At 44.8% G+C, this 19,460-nt stretch overlaps 1 protein-coding gene across 11 annotated transcripts in view; it reads left to right on the top strand.

Moving 5' to 3' along the window:
* Window positions 1-19,460, top strand: part of si:ch211-45c16.2 (mitogen-activated protein kinase kinase kinase 13) — a 204,334-nt gene that overhangs the window by 112,485 nt on the left and 72,389 nt on the right. For 2 of the 11 annotated variants that reach the window (XM_063051544.1, XM_063051547.1), the window contains 2 exons: window positions 13,392-13,557; window positions 16,127-16,259. The exons of 8 other annotated variants lie outside the window; for them this stretch is intronic. The gene's annotated coding sequence lies outside the window, so the exon portion shown is untranslated. The remainder of the gene's footprint in view (window positions 1-13,391; window positions 13,558-16,126; window positions 16,260-19,460) is intronic. One more of the 11 variants, XM_063051542.1, reaches the window with a different exon arrangement.

A 19,460-nucleotide genomic window follows, 5' to 3' on the forward strand; every position in this document is an offset into this window, starting at 1 on the left:
TCCCGGAAATGAGAGGGAGAGCGGGAGCGGGCATCCTGATTGGTCTCTCTCTGTGCTAAGTAGACCTATCAGTTTTCTCTGTGGGCGGGCTTTACAGACGACCTGTCTCTCCATCAGTTCATTTTAGTGTCCTGCACTGCCATGGCAGAATGTTTCAAAAAAAAAAGAAAATATAAAACGCACTTCACCCTAGACTACACTAAAGTGTACCCCTGCCTAATAGGGGTCAAAAATAATGACAGTGTTGCTCGCTGCACTGTTTGCAACAGTGACTTTTCTATTGCCCATGGTGGGTTAAGACTGTAAAAGGCATGTTGAGGTGAGTTTAACAGGTGTCATTCGTTCATTAGCATAGCTAACGTTATTTATACTAGCTGGCTAACTGCTAAGGAGCTGCTCTATTGCAGACATCCCAGCTCTCCTGGAAGTTCTGGGAGTCTCCCGCAAATTGATGGTGCTACCTCCCTGAAATGAGTTTTTGCAGGGTGGGATGTCTGGTTATGGACTGGATGCAGGTCAATGGGACTAGCAGAATAATGTTTTGGCACAGACTAGGAAGGGCCGAATGGCCTGTTTTCTGTGCTGTAGTGTTCTGTGGTTCTTTTTGAAAAATCTACTTGCCAAGAATGAAGCCCAATACTCAAGAGATAGAGACACTGCTGACGATGTTTAGTGGAATGTGGCAAAGCAAGAGTTGAATGGAATGTGGAGTTAAATAGATGTGCTCATTTTTACAATACCTTGAGTCTGTTGTCAGATGTTTCACTTAAGAAGGTTAAATAATGACAGAGGAATTTTCGAAAAGGTAGATTATGCATCCAGTTAGAGACCTTTTAGTACTATCACTTCCTGTCGCTACTTTTGTGTGCTTTTTTTAGGCTGTTGGAGTTACTGTTGTTCAGCTTTTTCTAAATAATTCAAAACAAATGCGAAAACATTGAATTGTCCTGAAATTCAAGCGAAGCAATGTAACAAATTGGAAATTCATTGGTTAGATAATTTAAGTTGACTGTTTGATAACACTAGATAATTTGAGCCAATCCATTCTCTGCCAGCCTGCCCACTTTGCCTGATCATTCCGTGAAGCAAGTATGTTAGCAGCGTTGAATTGAATTGACTTTATTTCTAACATCCTTCACATACATGAGGCGTAAAATCTTTACATTACGTCTCCGTCTGAATGTGCAATTTATAGTAATTTATAAAAAAATAGTATGTACAACAGGACAATCAATATAACATAGAAGTACAGTTGTGTCAGCATGAATTAATCAGTCCGATGGTCTGCTGGAAGAAGCTGTACCGGAGTCTGTTGGTCCTGGCTTTTATGCTGTGGTACCATTTCCCGGATGGTAGCAGCTGGAACAGTTTGTGGTTGGGGTGACTTAGGTCCCAATGATCCTTCGGGCTCTTTTTTTCACACCTGTTTCTGTAAATGTCTTGAATCATGGGAAGTTCACATCTACTGATGCATTGGGCTGTCCACACCACTCTCCGCAGAGTCCTGCGATTGAGGGAGGTACAGTTCCCATACCAGGTAGTGATACAGCCAGTCAGGATGCTCTCAATCATGCCCCTATAGAAAGTTCTTAGAATTTGGGGGGCCATACCAAACTTCTTCAACCGTCTGAGGTGAAGGAGACACTGTTGTACTTTTCTCATCACACGGCTGGTATATACAGACCACGTGAGGTCCTCGGTGATGTTTACGCCAAGGAGCTTAAAACTGTTCACCTGCTCAACCCCAGATCCATTGATGTCAATAGGGGTTAGCCTGTCTCCATTCCTCCTGTAGTCCACCACCAGCTCCTTTGTCTGCACGTGTATGTTTGCAACTTCTTAAGTAGTGATAAGGCCACGGCTTTGAGCAGAGGTATTCTGGGAAGGAGCATTACCAGTAGACTTAAACTCTTGAGGTTTGCTTTCCTGGGGTGTAATGTCATTGCTTATGATACAAGCAAACACCAGGACAAGTGTGTCAGCAAGCGCCCATTTATTATGACAGACTCTTCAACCCACGTTGTGTTTAACTGGATCATATTTAATCTGCACCTCAATTCCTTCTTGCTGCTTTAGATTCATGTATCTGAATAGTCTTATTCAAAAGAAGTTATATTTTACAACTTTAGCAAACCCAGACATCCCACCTCTCCTGGAAGTTCCGGGAGTCTCCCGCATATTGACAGTGGCTCCCTGATGCCCGCTATTTATATACAATATCCCGGAATTCAAATTTTGAGAGAGAGAGTGCGAGAACGAGAGAGAGCAAGAGAGAACGCGGGCGAGAGAGAGAGAGCGCGCCATGGCAAAGTGTTCCAAAAATAGAAAATATAAAACGTACATCACCCCAGACTACACTAAAGTGTACCCCTACCTAATAGGGGTCAAAATAGTGATAGTGTTGCTCGTTGCACTGTTCGCAACAGTGACTTTTCTATTGCCCATGGTGGGTTAAGACTGTAAAAGACATGTTGAGGTGAGTTTAACAGGTGTCATTCGTTCATTAGCGTAGCTAACGTTATTTAAACTAGCTGGCTAGCTGCTAAGGAGCTACTCAATTGCAGGCATCCCATCTCTCCCAGAAATTCCGGGAGTCTCCCGCAAATTGATGGTGCTACCTCCCTGAAATGAGTTTTTGCAGGGTGGGATGTCTGCAAACCTCTCTCTCTCTGTCCCTTTTCTCCCTCCTCCCGATCCACCCAGTTCTTTCTGTCCTCACCCTGGACTCCTAGCACCCTATTTCTTTTCCCTCATCTATCCATAACTTCCACTCTCCTTCCATTGATTTCCTGTCTGCCATTGTTCCTATCTGCCACATCTCTCCCTTTATACCATGCTCCACTTTCCTTTCCTATTTGGTTCTATCATCTGTAGCCCCTTGTCACCTCCACCTATCACCTCCCAGCTTCTGTCGCTATTCCCACTCTCTCCACCCCACCCCTCCCCTTCACCTTCTCAGATTGGGTATCTCAACCTGAAATGTTGAATGTCTGTGATGCTGATTGACTAGCTGAGTTCCTCCAGCATCCTGTTTGTTTCCAGCATCTCCACTCTCTTGAGACTACCAAAACCTGGAGAGCCTCTTAACTTGGGAGGGAACTTCATTTCTCCTTGCTCCAAAAGAATGCTGCTTTCCTTTCCTTCTGCCCCATTTAACTAATGCTTTAAATACTTTATTCAGCTAATTCCTCAGTCAAATGTACACAGATGCAGATCAATTGCCTCATAGCTTAACCCAGGGGTCCCCAACCTTTTTTGCACCGCAGACCAGTTTTATATTGACAATATTCTTGCGGACCGGCCGACAGAGTGTGTTGGGGGGGGGGGGTGTTCAAGTAGGGTTGCCAACTTTCTCACTCCCAAATAAAGGACAAAAGTAGCAGTCAAATACGGGACACTTGTGTTTACCCCGAGAAGGACTACCATGACCATGAAGCCTTGCGCGGGCACCTGTGTGTGCATGCGTGACGTGCACGTGCGCGTACGTGCCGATTTTTTTTTCTACAAATCGGTTTTGGCTTCACCTTCCCGATTCTGATACACTGTACATACATTATTTCTACTTTATATAGGCTGTGTATTTATCATATCATTCCTGCTTTTACTATACGTTAATGTTATTTTAGGTTTTATGTGTTATTTGGTATGATTTCAAGTTCAACAGGGCATGACAGGGAATGAGGAAAGGTGCAGCTGACACGTATCGTTTCATATTGCCAAATCATATTGTTTCCTCGTGGCCCGGTAGCACATGCTTTGCAGCCCAGTGGTTGGGGACCACTGGCTTAATCCATGGAGTACACAGACTGTTCTCCTTCTGCAGCTGCCCAGAGATGTATCAGCCAGATTCTGTGACAGCTCATGCCTGCAAAGCCGGAGATAACAATGAGTGAAATGGGTAAACATTCCACAGTTAGTACTTTGCACTGGGGATGTGGCCAGGGTGTGGAAAGCGACAAGCATCCAGTGTGGAATTTACTCTGAAGCAGCAGTGATTCACGTTAACATCCCGCAGCTGTCTATAAGGAGCTGGTACCTTCTCTCCTGTGGCCGTGTGGGCTTCCTTCGGGTGCTCCAGTTTCCTCCACGTTCCAAAGATGTACAATTGGGGTTAGTAAATTGAGGCCGTGCCACGTTGGCTCCAGAAGTGTGTCGAACTTGCGGGCTGCCCCCAGCACAATCCTTGCTGATTTGATTTGACACAAGCAACACATTTCACTGTGTTTCAATGTACATGTGACAATTAAGCTAATCTTTTAATGTTCAGATCTGGATCTTTTACACACTTTCAGCCAGTTTTAGCTGTGTTGAGGTATGTGAAACTTAGAAACAGTAGGGACTTTCATAACCACAAGAGATTCTGCAGATGCTGAAAATCTTGAGCAACACTGGCGAAGTGCTGGAGGAACTCAGCAGGTCAGGCTGAATCTGTGGAGGGGAATGAACAGTCGATGTTTTGGACCTAGTCTTGATGAATGGTCTCAGCCCAAAACGCTAACTGTTTATCGAAATTTACAGCACATTACAGGCCCTTCGGCCCACCATGTTGTGCTGACCATGTAACCTACTCTAGGAACTGCCTCAAATTACCCTACCACATAGTCCTCGATTTAGTTTTTTAAGCTCCATGTGCCATCTAAGAGTCTCTTAAAAGACCCTATTGTATCCGCCTTCACCACCACTGCCGGCAGTGTATTCCACGCACCCACCACTCTCTGTGTGGAAAAACTTACCCCTGGCATCTCTGTACCTACTTCCAAGCACCTTAAAACTATGCCCTCTCATGTTAGCTATTTCAGCCCTGGGAAAAAGCCTCTGACTATCCACACAATCAATGCCTCTCATCATCTTGTACTCCTCTATCAGGTCACCTCTCATCCTCCATCACTCCCAAGGAGAAATGGCCAGGTGCAGTCAACCTATTCTCATAAGGCACACTCTCCAATCCAGGCAACATCCTCGTAAATCTCCTCTGCACTCTATAGCATCCATATCCTTCCTGTAATGAGGTGATCAGAAGTGAACACGGTACTCCAAGTGGGGTCTGACCAAGGACTACTATGGCTGTAATATTACCTCACGGCTCTTGAACTCAATCCCACAATTGATGAAGGCCAACACACCTTATGCCTTCTTAGCAACACTGTCAACCTGCGTAGCAGCTTTGAGTGTCCTATGGACACGGACCCCAAGATCCCTATGTTTATTCCCCTCCTTAGATGCAGCCTGATCTGCTGAGTTCCTCCAGCACTTTGTGTGTGTGTTGGTATTGCTGGAGGTACTTTCAACCAGTCAGGTACACCCAGAGCGAAGGTTGTAGAGAAAACCTTTCCCAGACTGTCAGGTAAAAGGGAATATTGGTCTCCTCACGTAGACTAATACAGCAACTGGTTCATGTGGACGATGTTCCCATTTAAGCAAGTCCCATTGCCTGCATTTGGCCCATGTAGCTTGAAACTCTTCCTGTCCTTGTACCCATCTTCTAAATGTTGTTACTGTACCCACTTCAACCACTTCCGCTGGCAACTCTTTTCATACATATGGACCTCCTTCTCTGTGAAGAAGTTACCCTTCAGGCTGTGAACTCACCAGCTGAGCGTGAGACCCGGCTTGCACCCGTGAAAGGAAGCCATATGCATGATGAGGTTGTTGATAATGGTTCTAGGATGTGTGAGTTTGGCTTTGCTGGAGATAATGCCCCTTGTGCTGCCTGTCTTTGCATTGTTGGTTGCCCAGGACATTAGCTTGTGATGGTTGGCATGAGACAGAAAGACAGATATGTTGGTGATGAAGCTCAGAGCAAAAGAGCTATCCTGAGTTTTAAATCTTTGCCCTCTCACCTTAATCCTGTGGCCTCTTGTTCTTGATTCCCCGGCCCTGAAAATAGACTGTGGGCATTCACCCTATCTGTACCTGTCATGATTATATACACCTCTATGAGATCACCTCTCAGGCTCTGACGGTCATTCAGTGAAGTCCTAGTATGACGAACCTCTCTCTAACCAAGCTCATAAATCTCCACTGCACTCCTTCCATCTTAATGATATCTTTCCTATGATAGGGTAACTAAAGCCGTCACAATTCTCCAGCGCTGCCTGGGTCAGAGGCCTGTGTATAAGGAGAGTTTTGACAAATGGGTTGTTTTCTCTGGAAGCTGAAGGGAGACCTGATAATTTTTTTTTTAAAGATTGAGATGCCTAGTTAGAGCAGACAGCCAGTATCTTTTCCCCCAGGGTTGAAATGGCTAGTTCAAGGTTGTTTGTTGTCATTCTTGAGTGTAAAGGAAAGCAAAATGATTGTTACTCTGGATCCAATGCAGCATAAAAAACACAATGAACATAAAGAACAAAATTTTAAAAAACAATCCTATAAAACACAATGTGCAAGCAACTGTTATTAGAGAGACTGATCGTGTGACGCAAGGTGATATGGTGGGTGGGTTAATAGGTGGAGGTGTTAATCAGCCTGATGGCATCAGAAGGCATGCATTTAAAGTGAGAGGTGGTATTGGGGGGCATGAAGTTAAGGTGAGAGAGGGTAAGTTTAAAGGAGGGGTGTACGGTAAGATTTCTTTAACACAGAATCGAGGGTGCCTGGAATGCGCTGCCAGGAGTGGTAGTGGAGTCAAATACAATTGAGGCACTTTAAGAGGCTTTTGGATGGCAAATGAGTATGTTGAGAGTGGAGGGATGTGGACACTGTGTAAGTAGGAGGGATAAGTTAGGCATTTAATGTCTGGTTTAATTAGCACAGCTTCGTGCGCTGAAGGTCCTGTTCCTGTGCTATACTGCTCTGTGGTCAATGAAGTGTACAGAATAACACGTGGGACACGAGCAGCTCTGACAAATGGCATGTCCCATTTTAAGCTGGGCTGAGAGTGGAATGCTGGATTATTGAATGCACCCCATAAGTTTCCCAAACACTGTGATCACAAAACAACCTTCCCCAATCACCCTGTTTCCATGTTACCAAGCCACTATTAATTCCAACTTACCATGGACCTTTCAGTCTGGTGTTGGTTGTATCGAGCATTGTTGTCATTGTGCTGCTCTCCTAGCGTTTGACTCCATTGTATCTTGTTGTTCTACTGTGAATGTGCACAAGAAAAGGTATAGTGGATGGTGATATATGCATACTTTGATAATACACTCAGTGGTCACTTTATTGGGTACACCTGTACTCCTTGTTAACGCAAATATCTAATCAGCCAATCACGTGGTAGCAACTCGTTGCATAAAAGCATGGAGACATGGTCAAGAGGTTCAGTTGTTCAGACCAAACATCAGAATGGGGAAGAAATGTTATCTAAGTAACTTTGACCATGGAACGATTGTTGGTGTCAGATGGGGTGATTTGAGCATCTCAGGAATCGCTGATCTCTTGGGAGTCTCTAGAGTTTACAGAGAATGGTGCAAGAGACAAATAAAATCCAGTGAGTGGCTGTTCTGTGGACGAAAATGCCTTGTTAATGAGAGAGGTCAGAGGTGAATGGCCAGACTGTTTCAAACTGACAGGAAGACGACTGTAACACAAATAACCATACGTTACAACAGTGGTGTGCAGAAGAGCATCTCTGAATGCACAACACATCAAACCTTGATGTGGATGGGCTACAGCAGCAGAAGACCACAGAGTTTCACTCCTATACCTAATAACCCATGTACTTAATAGTGTACATAGTTCAATATTCACTGTCCTATTATGGGTCACAATAATCTTTCGAGCGTTGGGAAGTCTTCATTAGGTAAAACCATGATGCATGTCACCCAGTCCTCCTGTGACACTTTCACCAGTACTCCAGATCACTCCAGTTTGTTTAGCTGTCTTGCCTGGACTTTTAGCACAAAAGAAACAAAAAGAATTACAATAAATTTGTTTGGTTTTATAAATATTACATAACAGGTCCTCTTGCAAGTGTTAGATGAACACTTGAAATGCAGTAACATGAATGACTTTGGGCTGAATTTTGGAGAAGGGGAATTATCGCAGATTAGTTGATAGCCAGCATAGACATAGTGGGCTGAATGGCCTATTTCTGTGTATGCTTGGTGCATTTTAATGCCCATGAATAAATCTTACAATACATCTTCATAGTGTTCCATAATGTATACATGCTAGATACATTCTTCCAATCCAGTGTCAGTTCTTTAGGCTAATTATTCCCTGATCAGTTCATGTAATCAGCTGCTATATTCGGTGACCTTGGCTTTTGCCCATTGCAGAGGATTACACATTACATTTGTCCTAATGTTCTCAGGGTCTGGCTGGAATATGTTCACAACTTTAATATGCTTCTTGCTCATGACACCGTCTGGCCAATTCTTTATCTTCCCAAGCTGGAGTGATTAGCAGCTGTGTCAATATTCATATTAATACCTTGATTATTAATCTTTAATTTTGAAATCACTATTTTTAAATCTCTACTGGTGGCATGCCTTTGATTTAAAATAATTTCCTTGCATGCTACATCTTTTGGTGTTACATAACCTCCCATGTGATTTGTTTTGCCTTGCTGTACACCCGTACATGCAGAGTCTATCTGTGCTTGCTTTATTCAGCTGTTCAACAGTATAGCAAAGAGCAGGCCCTTCGGCCCATCATGTTAGTGCTGATCACAATGTCGATTTAAACTGTACTCCTGCCTACACATGGGTCGAAACCCCAGTTCATGTGGCTGATAGATTCAGATTAGTATACTGTCATGTTTCGCAGGGTGCGCTAAGCTGCTGCAGTTAATACTGAACGACTCCCAGAACAGGAGTAGTAGAACTTCCTGCTAGCTCCACTTTTCTGGCCTCTGACTGAACCTGGCCTTTGTGTTGGAGATGCTGTTGGTCCATCCTGTGCGATGAATCGATCTTCAACTCACCATGCCCAACAACCTGTGCGCTTGTCCCGTTTGCCTGCATTTGAAGTGTAGCTTTCTGAGGCTTTGTTGGCTTAAGTGCTCCTTTGATGGTCTGAGAGTACTTGACTCCAGCACCTCCTTGGGTAGCATGTTCCAACATATTGTGCTTTGTGTCAGCTGGAACTGCTTGCATTTTCAGAAATGATTCCCATGGATGTAGCTTTCTTGCATGCCTGTTTGGGCAGTAACACCTCCAGTGACTTGCAGTACATATATTCATCAGATAGGCTGCATACAAACAGCCTGCAGCTCACAATCAGAGTACTTACGGAGGCCGCAAGGCCTTACTGATTTTTTTGGGATGCTGTGTCATCCCTAATTGTATCCCCTGATCTTTGATCATGGGCTCCAAACCTGTAGCTGCATGATTGTGGCTGCTTGTGGTTGTAATTTGGTTAATAGGCCACCCAGAGGCATTGATAGGTTTGTCTACATCATTCAAGCACTGAGCCCTGATTCTATTAACAGGATCTTTCCTGTCATTTGCTTATGGCCTTGTTCCAAATACTTTGACCTTCACCCTCTATTTCAATTAGGCTATTTGCCCTGAAAGTTTTCCACCCATTCTGTGCATGAATTTCAGTACTATTGGCCAAGACACCCAGTAATGCAGATCTGGTCATTTGTGTGGAGCTTTGCACTTGACAAGTTGCCGGGCCTGTCTTTTCATTCACAACCATATTTGCAGGCAGCACAGGCAGAATGCTGGAGGAGCTCAGCGAGCTGGGTAGCAACTATGCAGTACGGTCCTGGTGAAGAGTCTCAGCCCAAAACATGGTCTGCTTATTCCTTTCCACAGATACTGCTTGACCTGCTGAGTTCCTCCAGCATTCTGTGTGTGTGTAGCTCAAGATTTCCAGTATAAGCAGAACCTCTAATATTTCATATTTGCAGGCACTACCTCTTCTCTCTTGGTTCTTGAGTCTGCACCTGAGACTCTCTGGAGTTAATCATGACTCGCCCTACCAATGCAGTCATGTGGTCACTCGATGACCTTGGCAACCTCAATACTTTTGACAGCTGTGATCCTTTGCCCTCCTGTCCAGGATGTGTGTTCAGTGAGTTCTCCCTCTCTAATGAAGCCCATTGCGTGCTATGTCTACTTTATTTAAAGGTTTGTCGCAGATTGACCTGTGTGCCCAGTAATGACCATAAACTGCCTTGCATATGTTGCCATATGCTGCTGGCAGGATCAAAGGGAAAGGAGTAAAGCAGAATTTTACTCACGGAAATCAAATTTATCTTAATATAAACATAGACGCACACACACACACATACACACACACACACACACACACACACACACACATATATATACACACACACACACACACACACACACACACACACACATATATATATATATATATATATATATATATATATACACATATATATACATATATATACACACACACACACGCCACTGATGTTGTCAAAGGGAAGGGCATTAGGACCCATACAGCTTGGCACTGGTGTCGTCGCAGAGCAATGTGTGGTTAAGTGCCTTGCTCAAGGACACACACGCTGCCTCAGCCAAGGCTCGAATTAGGGAACTTCAAATCACTAGACCAATGCCTTAACCACTTGGCCACATAAGAAAGCAGGAACAGGAGAAGACATTCAGTCCCTCGTGCCGGCCCAATATTGGTGAAAGACACTGTAGTCCAGTGGGTAAACCACAGTGCCTTTCAGCACCAGAGACCTGGGTCCAACCTTCGGTGCTATTTGTGCAGAGTTTGCATGTCCCCCCCCCGGTGACTGGGCGCTCCTCTTTCCTTCCACGTCCCAGGGACGTGCAGATCAGTAGGTTAATGGGCCGCTGTAAATTCCCCCAAGCGTGTAGGTGAGTGAATCTGGGGTGGGAGTTGATCGAAAGTGGGGAGATTGAGATTAAGGTAGCATTCGTGTTTTAACGGTTGGACAGTGGCCAAAGGGCTTGTCTCCATGTTGTAACTCTTCACAAGGATGTTTCCGGGAATGAAAGAGTTATCATATGAAGACCATTTGATGGCTTTGGGCCTGTGCTCACTGGAATTTAGAAGGATGAGGTGGGTCCTCATTGAAACCTTTCAAATGTTGAAAGACCTAGACAGAGTAGATGTGGAAAGGATGTTTCCCGTGGTGGGGGAGTCTGGGACAAGAGGGCACAGCCTCAGGATGGAGGGGCGTCCATTTAAAACAGGGATGCGGAGAAATTTCTTTAGCCAGAGGGTGGTGAATTTGTGGAAATGATTACCACAGCCAGCTGTGGAGGCCAGGTCAGGTCATTGGGTGTATTTAAACCAGAGCTTGATAGGTTCTTGATTGGACACGGCATCAACAGTTAGGGGGAGAAGGCCAGGGAGTGGGGCCAAGGAGGGAAAAAAAATGAATCAGCCATGATTGAATGACGGAGCAGTCTCAATGAGCCAAACTGTTCCTGTGTCTTACAGTCTTATGGTTTATTAATTTAGGACAGCTTCTGTCCTGCTCTTATCAGACTCTTGAACAGAACCCTTGTACATTGACAAATTCTTGATCTCCCAGTCTACCTTGTCATGGTCCTGACCTTCATATTTTCTACTTACTGCTCTTTACAACTCATCTATTCAATATTATTTATTACTTTTAATTATTATTGTTTTTTGTTTTGTGTTTGCGCAGTGTGTCTTTTGCGCATTGGTTATGTGACCATCTTTGTGTGTAGTTTTTCATTGATTCTATTGTGTTTCTTTGTTCTACTATGAATGCCTGCATGAAAATGAGACTCAGGATAGTACATTGTGACATGAAGGCACTTTGATTAAAAAAAAAAATTTCTCTAGACTTTTCCGACAGCTCCAACACTATGTTCTGCATTCTGTTTTTACACCTTGATGAACTTGTGTAGGGCGTGATCTACATAGATGGAATGCGAACAAAAGCTTTTCACTGTATCTCCGTACATGTGAGAGCGATAATCAATGCCAAATCATAGCTGAACTGCTCCAGGCTTCATCTTTCGTGTATCAGTTCCCCCAAACCCTCAATTCCCTGTTCTCTCAAGGTTTTACCTAGTTCCTCTTTAAGTAGCCACACTGGTCTAACTCTGCAACCCTGTGGGGTAGAGAACTCCAGAGATTTGCCCCCCCCCCACTTCTTTTTACCGCTGGCTCTTGAAGGTTATGAATGTAGTAATATCTTGGGAGATAACTGTAGAAGGAAGTTGCACGTGTAAATTTGTGACAGCATGTTTATGCAAAATTTGCTAACTCTTGGAGCTTTCATTCATCCCATCTCGTGTCTCTGACTGCTTTGGCCTACTGTCGTTAATTCCCTTGTGGAACACGGCCCTTTCAAATATTTACAAAGCAAATAGAATCTGCGTTGCCCATCTGGATGAGACTTGACTGTCAAACAGCCTTTCCCCATCTCTTATACGCTCAGTGGACACTTTATTAGGTATCTCCTGTAATTAATAAAGTTGCGTCTGATTGACTGCTCATGGTCTGTTCTGCTATAGCCCATCTGCTTCAAGGTACGACGTGTTGTGTTCAGAAATGCTGTTCTGCACCCCACTGTTGTATTGTGTGGTTATGTGAGTTACTGTCGCCTTCCTGTCAGCTTGAACCCGTCTGGCCATTCCCCTCTGACCTCTCTCAGCAACAAAGTGTTTTCGTCCACAGAACTGATGCTCACTGATTACATTTTTTGTTTTTCGCACTATTCCCTGTAAAATCCAGAGATTACTATACGTGAAAATCCCAGATCAGCAGTTTCTGTGATATTCAAACCACCCCATCTGGCACCAACAATCAGTCAAAGTCACTTAGATTACATTTCTTCCTTATTCTGATATTTGGTCTGAACAACATCTGAAACTCTTGACCATGTCTGCATGCTTTTGCATTGATTTGCTGCCACATGATTGGCTGATTAGATATTTGCATTAACGAGCAGGTGTACCTAATAAAGTGGCCACTGAGTGTCCTGTGGAAGTCGGAACAACGTCTTCAAACAAAATACGAGTCATACAGCATGGAAACATACTTTGGCTCAGAAGGTCCATACCAAGTAAGATGTCCAACTAAACTAGTTCCATTTGCCCATGACTGGTCGATATCCCTAGTCTAAACCTTTCTTATCCATGTACCTGTCCCAAGTGTCTTTTAAATGTTAATTTACATGCTTCAACCACTTCTTCTGGTAGCTCACTCCATATCCTGACCACCCTGTGGGTGAAAACGTTATCCCTCTGATTCCTATTAAATCTTTCTCCTCTCATCTTAAAACTTGTGCCCTCTTGTCCTTGATTCTCCAACCTGGGAAAGAGAATGCATATATTCCTCCTATCTATGCACCTCATGATTATATAGAGCACAATAGGAATACCTCTCGGTGTCCTTTGCTTCAGCGAATCAAGTCCCAGTTTATCTAACCTCTCAATCCCTCAAGCCCTGGCAACATCTTCGTAAATATGCTCTGTACTCTTTCCAGTTTAATGGTACCTTCCCTATGGCAGGGTAACCAAGACACAAGTGTCAAGACACCAACATGTTGAACAACTGTAGTATAACATCACAGTGTCTATACTCGGTGCTCTGACTGATGAAGACCAGCCTTCTTCACCTACCTTGACTACCGTCACTGCAGGACTTGTATGTGTCCAGGACAAAGAAAGGAGGCAGGTAAAAATCACCGGCAGTTTGCCTGGTGGGCAATGTGTACATTTTCCAAACTAGGAAGTGCTCTGGGGCTATTAAAAGAAAAAACCACGCCATCTCTTCCATCAGGCATTTAGTCTGATCAACCATTCTAGTTATCCCCTCACCCACCTCTGTGACTGCATTGCACTTTGAACTATTGCTGTTTACATTGTAAATACATGCTGGTATTTATATATGCATATTTTATTCCATATCTGTGCTTCCAACTTTATTTTTATATAAATATTTATTTTTTATATTTATTTTTGAACAGCATGGCATAGGCCCTTCTGGCCCTTTGAGCCATGCTGTCCAGTAACCCCTGATTTAATCCTAGCCTAATCACGGGACAACTTACAATGACCAATTAATCTACCAACCAGTAGGTTTTTGGACTGTGGGAGGAGAACAGGGCACCCAGAGGAAACCCATGCAGTCAAGGGGAGAATGTATAATCCTTACAGACAGCTGCAGGAATTGAACCTGGGTCGCTGGAACTGTAAAGCATTGTGCTAACCACTACACTTCCGTACCCCCTGTTGAATGTTGTTTTTTGCTGCACGTTGCGCCATTTTCCTAATTCATGTCAATGTATATGGCAAATAAAGTTGATCTTTGATCCTACTGTGATGCTACCTTCAGGGAACCATGTTCTAGTACTTGTAGGTCCCTTGGTTCTAAAACACTCCCATTCACTGTGAAAGTTCTACCTTCCTTTGCCGATGCAAGAACAAAAGATTGTGCACTTACACTAAGTGCTGCATAATGAAGTACACCCGGTCACCTGCTCGTTAATGCAAATGTCTAATCAGCCAATCATGTGGCAGCAACTCAAAGCCTAAAAGCATGCATATATGGTCAAGAGATTCAGTTGTTGTTCAGATCAAACATCAGAAAGAGGGGAAGAAACGTGATCTAAGTGATTTTTGACCATGTAATGGTGCCAGATGGGGTGGTTTGAGTATCCCAGAAACTGCTGATCTGGTGAATGATGCAGAAAAACAAAGAAAAAGCATCCAGCGAGTGGCAGTGCTTGTTTAAGAAGAGAGGTTGGAGGAGAGTGGTCATGCTGGTTCATGCTCACAGGAAGGCGACAGTGACTCAAATAACCACGTGTTACGATAGTGGTGTGCAGAAGAGCATCTCTGAGAGCACAGCATATTGAACCTTGAAGTGGGTGGGCTACAGCAGCAGAAGACCAGGAATATACACTTAGGCACCACTTTATTAGATACAGTTAATAAAGTGTCCACTGAGTATATACTTGAGACTTAATTAAAACCATACTTCTGGGGTTCACCTAAGATTTAACTCTCAGCAGTGCACAGAAGATTTGTCTTTCTCTCTGAGAAGGACCTTCGGGGCACTCCGGGGAAGTCAGCAATCCGAGTTTTGACCAACATAAAGAAAATAATTGGCTGTGTGTATGTCTCCATTACCCATCAATGACCCCTGCTGTCCGATCAGCTTATCAATGCTTTGCTATCAGTATATTCAGAGTGCAGATTTCTCTCTTGAGTGCCCAGCTATACCTAAGATTACATGGCAGAATGGAGCTCTTTGTGTCTCCTACAAGCTTGTGTACAGTGATCAGTGCCCAGCGTAAGGGGTCTGTAAGTGATACGGAGAAGCTGCAATTATTATCCTTGGGCCCTGTTGAGTTAATTAAATTGGAGCTAGTCAGCCTGTGAATAATTCAGAGAGCGCCTGGATCCTGTCCTGTTCTTGGTTGTCGATCCAGTGGGCCAGGTGAGTAAAAACTGGTCGAGGAGGAGGCATTAAGCACATCTTAGAGGAGATAAACAGAGAGGTTTAGGGAGGGAATTGCAGGGTTTAGAGACTAACCAACTTTGAGGGCACATCTACTGCTGGAGAGGTGAAGGAAGGCCAGGATGCCCAAAACGTTTAGTCTGTTGAAATGCTTTTCTGATTAGGTTGGACGGAGGTGACGCAGAGGGGCTACTAAGCTTCCCTGTTAAGCAGTCTCTTCCGCCGTAGTTTTCATTAGAAATACCAAATACAACCTGACTCCGGGAAGGAATTTAGAACATTGCTAATATTTCAGAAATACATCCAGACGAATAACAGCAATCAACATTTGTATGGCATTTTCTCACATGGTAACGTACTCCAAAGTACTCTACAGACAAAGCCAGTACCCAGCCAGACAGTTTGTTGACCAGCTTGTGAGACTGGCTGAGTAACAGGATCAGAGAGGAGAGATAATAGGTGGGATATGATTAATTTGAGGCTTCAGATGGGGACCATGTTTACAGCTTGCAGGGGCAATGGGATTGGAACCAGAGTAAACCCACCCGGTCACGGGGAGAACGTGCTAACTCCTCGTAGGCAGACCCCGATCGTGATTGCCGTCTCTGCAATAGTGGTATGTGAACTGCTATGTCATCGTGCCTCCCCAAACAACGCTCATAAGAAAAACATAAATTGTACTAAAATTCTATGAGAGAGGAACACAATTAGAACAAAAAAAAAGTCCTTTTTAATGTAACAACCCACCGGCCAACGCACTTTTCGTCCCTCTTCCCTCCAGGAGAAGGCTCAGGAGCTTGAAGACTCGTACAGCCAGATTTGGGAACAGCTTCTTTCCAACTGTGACAAGACTGCTGAACGGATCCTGACCCGGATCTGGGCCGTACCCTCCAAATATCCGGACCTGCCTCTCGGTTTTTTTTGCACTCTGTTTTCTATTTATGATTTATAATTTAAATTTTAATATTTACTATCGATTTGTACTCCAGGGAGTGCGAAGCACAGAATTAAATATTGCTGTGATGATTGTACGCTCTAGTATCAATTGTTTGGTGACAATAAAGTAAAGTGATCAAAGTGGTCATAGTGTAGCTAAACTGCAGTGATTAGGGTTGTGCTGACTGGTTCAGGAAATGGATGGTTGAAGTTGAACGGAAGTACTTGGGTGCGGTATGGAACCTAACGCTCCTACATCTCCTGCCCGGTGCAGCAGCGAGAAGAGAAGTGTGGCTTGGATGGTGGGGGCCCTTGACAATGGATGCTGCCGCCTTGTGTTAGTGCTCCCTGCAGTGGTCTCGACGGTGGAGATGCTTTTCCCTTTGATGGACTAGGCTAGATCCACTACCTTTTTGTAGGTTTTTCTGTGCAATGGCATGAGTGTTTCCGCGCCAGACTGTGATGCAACCAGTTAGGATGCTCTCCACTGCACAACTGTTGAAGGTTGTCAAAGTTTTAGGTAGCGTGGTGAATCTCCGCAAACTTTTAAGAAAGTAGAGCCTTTGCGAGGGCTCTTAAGTGTGGACCCAGGATAGATGTGATGTTGGTTGCAAACAGAATGGACATTATAAATATATATGAAGGCGGCCAGTTAAAGTCAGTGGCCTTTTGCCTGTAACTGAACGATGCACAGCCGGTGCATTGTTGAGGGTGAGCTCTAAGCACACCCTGAGTCTGTGCGCTCCCCTGACTTGAAATGGTGGCGCAGTGGGCTTGCCAGTGCACACCACCTTTGGCTTCATACGGAATGGCACCTGAGCTCCCCACAGATTGTTGCCCAAACGTTAAAACCAGCCTGGGCCCTTCATTGCCGTAGTTGGACTCTGGTCCAGGGAAGGAGACTCGCCAGTTAGGCTCTTTCTCAAACTGTAAGGAGTGTTTGAGGATGGATTGCAGTGAGTTTAGTTATGTCACCAGCCTGGAGATTGCTATGGCTCTGGCTGAGATTGCAGCATCTTTGCCGGCCACAAAACCGAGGAGGACGGTAAGTAGCGGCGGAGGAAAGCCTGCTAATCACAGACCAGTGAGCAGGCTTCCATCAGCAGGAAAGTTATCGGAAAAGTTTTTTTGAGGGACAGGATAAATCTTGACTTGGGAAGGCAGGGAACAATCAGAGACGTGACATGCTTGTGCGGGGACATTTTTCATACAGACTGGGTTAGATGAAGTTGTGGAATTTTTGGCCCACCTCAGAAAGTGGTATGAAAGCTGTGGATGTGTGTCAGTGGATTTTGTGACCACGATCTCCTTCATAACCAGATACATACTTTCCATGGGGCTTGGGAATGGGAGATAAAGGCCGCAGTGCGTGCAGACAGAAGTTCAGCTGTTGTTCTTCAGTGTTGAGTTGGGGATCCATATAACACAATAGGTGAGAAAGGTCTGAGAGAAAAGCGGAAGCAGTGCGCTGAAGTTTAATCAAAACCTAGAGACGCCTGCATGGCTCTTTATTGCCATGAGTGTGCAGGGTGTAATCACAGTAACACCAGGTCTGGAGAGGTGCCATTTCACTGGCTGGCAAGTCGAGTTTGTTTGGCTGTCACTTGAGAGCTCTTTTCCTAGCTCTGCAATCTTCCCATGTCAGGTGGTGACTGGTTAGTGAAGGATTATCTGCTACATTATTCACATGCTGAAATCCAGCTAGTATTATTTCCACGCAAGTGTTGCTTTCACCTTCTGGAAGCTGCCGAAGTCGTCGGCCCCTCGGGTGGAAGAGGGAGTGAAAGGGAAAAAGCCTGCGGGTAGGTGGCAGGCTCGTAGGAGAGAGTCGAGACAGCCGCAGGATTGCCCCAGGGGCTTTTAACTTCGCAATATACACCTAGTAGCCACTTTATTAGGTACCTCCTGTACCTGAGAGAGTGGCCACTGAGTGTATGTTTATGCTCTTCTGACGCTGTAGCCCGACCACTTCAAAGTTTGCCATGTTGTGCGTTCAGAGGTGCTCTTCTGCACACCACTGTTGTAACGCGTGGTTATATGAGTCACTGTCGCCTTCCTGTCAGCTTGAACCCGTCTGGCCATTCTCCCCGACCTCGCTCACTGACAAGGTGATCTCACCCACAGAACTGGCACACACTGGATGTTTTTTGTTTTTCACACCATTCTCTTAAAAACTCCAGAGGCTGTTGTGCATGAAAATCCCAGGAGTCTCTGAGATAGCCAAACCAGCCCTTCTGGCACCAGCAATCATTCCACAGTCAAACTCACTGAGATCACATTTCTTCCCCGTTCTGATGTTCGGTCTGAACAACAACTGAACCTCTTGACCATGTCTGCATGCTTTTATGCATTGAGTTGCTGCCACACGATTGGTTGATTAGATATTTGCGTTAACGAGCTAATAAAGTGGCCATGGAGAGTGCAGCTGTCAAGGCAGAGGTAAGGAGAGCAGATTTCTGTCATGCTTTTCGTGATGCCAGTCCGCCCGAAGAGCACTCAAGGTGTGCAGTCAGTGTTGTGAAGAGATATGGCACTGGTATGAACACAGCTACACCCACAAGCTCCAAAACCGTTGCGTCATTTGTGCAAATTGGAGCATTTGTGAAAAGTAGGTGAGAGGGCGCAGGAAACCCAGTAATAAATCCATTCACGGGAATGTCGGGGGTAGGGGGACGCGTCACACAAAGCGGAGCAGATACCACTACTCTCTGAATGTGTTGTGACACTGACAGGGAAATGAGGGCCCTGAGTGGCTTTCCATGGGTTCTTCCAACATGAAGCCTGGTCTTTCATCGACCCTTCCCTTGCTTCTCACTTTTGAAGTGAAGAATGAGGAGTGTTTGATGGCTGCGGGTCTGTACTCGCAGGAGTTTAGAACAAGGGGGGGTCTCAATGAAACCTATCGACTGTTGAAAGCTCTGGACAGAGTGGATGTGGAGAGGATTTTTCCCATAGTGGGGGAGTCTAGGAGCAGAGGACGTAGCCTCAAAATGCAAGGGTGTCCCTTTAGGACAGATGAGGAGGAATTTCTTAGAGGGCGATGAATCTGTGGAATCCGTTGCCACAGATGGCTGTGGAGGTCAGGTCATTGGGTATATTTAGAGCAGAGGTTGAAAAGTTCTTGATTAATCAGGGGGTCAAAGGTTACAGGCAAAGGCAAGAGAATGGGGTTGACAAGA

This window comes from Mobula hypostoma, chromosome 6, assembly GCF_963921235.1.
Source record: "Mobula hypostoma chromosome 6, sMobHyp1.1, whole genome shotgun sequence".
Classification (NCBI taxonomy): domain Eukaryota; kingdom Metazoa; phylum Chordata; class Chondrichthyes; order Myliobatiformes; family Myliobatidae; genus Mobula; species Mobula hypostoma.